The sequence below is a fragment of the Rhipicephalus microplus genome, unplaced genomic scaffold, assembly GCF_043290135.1.
Source record: "Rhipicephalus microplus isolate Deutch F79 unplaced genomic scaffold, USDA_Rmic scaffold_314, whole genome shotgun sequence".
In the NCBI taxonomy this organism is placed as follows: Eukaryota; Metazoa; Arthropoda; class Arachnida; order Ixodida; family Ixodidae; genus Rhipicephalus; species Rhipicephalus microplus.
Genome location: NW_027464882.1, coordinates 144363 through 148224, shown reverse-complemented (window position 1 = coordinate 148224; position 3862 = coordinate 144363). Strand labels below are relative to the sequence as shown.

At 57.1% G+C, this 3862-nt stretch overlaps 1 non-coding gene across 1 annotated transcript; it reads right to left on the bottom strand.

The window, feature by feature from the left end:
* Positions 1–1722: 1722 nt before the first annotated feature.
* Positions 1723–3537, bottom strand: LOC142793622 (small subunit ribosomal RNA). Its single transcript, XR_012891689.1, has one exon. It is a non-coding gene; the product is annotated as a small subunit ribosomal RNA (ribosomal RNA).
* Positions 3538–3862: the final 325 nt, after the last annotated feature.

Genomic DNA, 3862 nt, shown 5'->3' with positions numbered 1-3862 from the left:
GTCGTGAAAAAGTGTTTGTTCAATTCCGTACAGTCAAAACCAAACGTTTCTGGCACTCGGCCAAACAGTGGCCAAGAAGGGCGCTTTTCAGCGCACGCTTGGACTCCAAAACTCTGCCGCGCCTTTTTCGGCTGCCGCAAATCGAGCAAACGGTGTGTTTCGGACGGCGTTTCGCTTCCGCTACTTGCGAGTGCTTTCGTGGTCCACCCCTCTATAAATACTCGGGAGGCGTCGAAGCCGGTTCTCCAAGCCGGACCCGTAGGTATCGTTGTGTGCTCGCTCTCATTGGCCCGCCTAACCAGAAAATGCCTGCGGTACACCCATTTGGATAAGAGTGCACGCAGATGCGGGCCTCGACGGCTACACATTTCCTCGGGCGGCCGCCTCCCGGCCTCCGTGGAGCGCGGGATGCACGGTCCCATCGACAAGCCTCTCCCGTTTTTACCGTGGCGTCGCGGTTCACCACGGCGGGCGGGTCGGTCTCCTCCGCATAAAAAGGGGGACCCCCGCTTTTTGTTCCACGAAATCGCACAAGCTTTTTTCGCATCCACGGTTTGCCACCGCACACCAAAATGCCGATCCGGCTGCCTACTTTAGCCAACAGGTGGAGCCAGGCGCGCCGTACTTGCGCGGCACTTCCCACGTCCACCGAAGTCGGTGCCAAGGACCACTTTCGGCGCCGGAGCCGCGTACGAGCCTACTCGAGGCGGAAGAACGAAGCCAGCAAGGGCCTGGCCGCAAGTGCGTTCAATTGTCGGGACGTCCAAGTCCCTCGTTCTTCCGTGCTTCCTCTTTCGGCAAGTCGTTGCGGCACCTTCCCAAAGCGCGCAGACCCGCTAATCGCGACGAGCGCGACGTGGCCGTGCCGCCTTTCCCTCGGCAGCAAGCAAAACGCCTGGCAACGTCGACGCTCCCCTAACCGCGATCTCGCACCGTGTTTCGTGTGGCGAATTCAAAAGCCGGCCGGCGCTGCTGCAACCATTACGGTCGGTACGCATACGCCGCGGAGGGCGGGACGGTCATCGGAGCGTGCGGTTCCTCCATCGAGTACTGCGCACCTCGGCCGTCGCATCGCCGTGCCATGACCGGCCGCGCGTCAACGCGAACCGGTGCCAGCGAGATCCCTCGCCTGCAAGAACCGACCGGCAGCCTCCGTCACCCGAGGACGCGGAGGCGCTTGCCGCGGACGGCGGGACGGTATGCACTGGTGCACAGCGGACCCGTCACATCGCCAGTTCCTTGACCGACCGCCGACGCTTGTGCCGTTCCTCTCGTACTTGGCAGTCGCCGCGCGATTGTCGGGTCTCGTTCTTGCACGCTCGAACGGTCGGGAGGGCACTCGGCTGGCGTTTCGGGAACGCGCAGCCTCGCCTTCTACCGACGTAACCACGACTCGCCGTTCGCGCTCCGCCGCTCCTGTTTACAGTACTAGGCGGTCCCGCAGCGGTCGGGTCGCGCATTTCGAGCGCTTCGAGCCACGGTGCAGTGGCGGGTCGAAAGCCGACCTATGAGTGCGTTGCGCCGTTTGTACCCGCGTCCGCCACCTGGCCGACCGTCCAAGGTCGCGGTGTTGGCGTCCGCTGGGCGCAACAATTTGTCACGGGGTGCCGCTCCACATTCAGGCAGCCCCGTGGGGAAAAGCCGACCCCGCGTCCAAACGGGGTCAGCGGCAGAAAGTGTCGGGCGCAGACGCAGCTGAGGCGCTCACCCTTCACAATCCGTTAATGATCCTTCCGCAGGTTCACCTACGGAAACCTTGTTACGACTTTTACTTCCTCTAAATGATCAAGTTTGGTCATCTTTCCAACAGACCGGCGCAACCGAAAGGCCGCGCCGGACATCGGTCCGAAGACCTCACTAAATCATTCAATCGGTAGTAGCGACGGGCGGTGTGTACAAAGGGCAGGGACGTAATCAACGCGAGCTTATGACTCGCGCTTACTGGGAATTCCTCGTTCAAGGGGAACAATTGCAAGCCCCTATCCCAATCACGAAAGAAGTTCCACGGGTTACCCAGTCTTTTCAGACAGGGATAAAGACACGCTGCTTCCTTCAGTGTAGCGCGCGTGCGGCCCCGGACATCTAAGGGCATCACAGACCTGTTATTGCTCTGTTTCGTGCGGCTAGGAGCCGCTTGTCCCTCTAAGAAGGTTGTAAGGTGCTGGGAACCCCGCACCTATTTAATAGGCTAGAGTCTCGTTCGTTATCGGAATTAACCAGACAAATCGCTCCACCAACTAAGAACGGCCATGCACCACCATCCACCGAATCAAGAAAGAGCTCTCAATCTGTCAATCCTCCCAGTGTCCGGGCCGGGTAAGTTTTCCCGTGTTGAGTCAAATTAAGCCGCAGGCTCCACTCCTGGTGGTGCCCTTCCGTCAATTCCTTTAAGTTTCAGCTTTGCAACCATACTTCCCCCGGAACCCAAATACTTTGGTTTCCCGGAAGCTGCCCGCCGAGTCATTTGAGTAACTCAGGCGGATCGCTGGTTGGCATCGTTTATGGTCAGAACTAGGGCGGTATCTGATCGCCTTCGAACCTCTGACTTTCGTTCTTGATCAATGAAAACATTCTTGGCAAATGCTTTCGCAGTAGTTCGTCTTGCGACGGTCCAAGAATTTCACCTCTAGCGCCGCAATACGAATGCCCCCGTCCGTCCCTCTTAATCATTACCTCGTATTCCAAAAACCAACAGAACAGAAACGAGGTCTTGTTCTATTATTCCATGCAAGTTTATTCAGGCGACTCGCCTGCGTTGAGCACTCTAATTTTTTCAAAGTAAAAGCACCGGCCATCTCGAGGCACACAATGAAGTGCACCAAGAAAGAACCGGCATGATGTTCAGTCCGAGCCGTCGCATCGGGTAGATGCACTACTCGTCTGGAACTGAGATCCAACTACGAGCTTTTTAACCGCAGCAGCTTTAGTATACGCTATTGGAGCTGGAATTACCGCGGCTGCTGGCACCAGACTTGCCCTCCAATTGATCCTCGTTAAAGGATTTAGAGTGTACTCATTTCAATTACGGGGCCTCAAAAGAGTCCCGTATTGTTATTTTTCGTCACTACCTCCCCGTGCCGGGAGTGGGTAATTTGCGCGCCTGCTGCCTTCCTTGGATGTGGTAGCCGTTTCTCAGGCTCCCTCTCCGGAATCGAACCCTGATTCTCCGTTACCCGTAACAACCATGGTAAGCAAGTAACCTACCATCGAAAGTTGATAAGGCAGACACTTGAAAGAAACGTCGCCGGCTCGTGGCCATGCGATCAGCACAAAGTTATCCAGAGTCACCACACAATACGGGCCGAAACCCGATCGATCTTGGTCTAATAAAAGCACCCGTTACCCAAAGGGCTCCAGGCTCACTGCATGTATTAGCTCTAGAATTGCCACAGTTATCCAAGTAGGAAGAAACGATCTAAGGAACCATAACTGATTTAATGAGCCATTCGCGGTTTCGCCTTATTTCGGCATGTACTTAGACATGCATGGCTTAATCTTTGAGACAAGCATATGATTACTGGCAGGATCAACCAGGTAATCGTTCGACTGCGCGTCCGTCCTCGCCCTCGGCGGGCCGGACGCAGTCTGTGTGCGGCGGAGGCCACCTTCAGGCGCCCCAACACGCTTATTTTGCACTCCGAGATGACGGCGTTCGAGCTCGCTACGGCACAACCTTCCCGAAAGACGAGTGGGAGCCGTGCGGCAAGAAGCACGTTCATGCTCGCTCTTTTTCGTTGCATCGACTCGGTCGCGCCGTGCGGGTTGCCCAAGCCCGCTGCACTGTCGGTGGACCGGCCGGAACTAGCAACGGAGCCGAGACTGCAAAGCCGCCAGACGACGGGTCACGCCCGCGTCTTCGGCG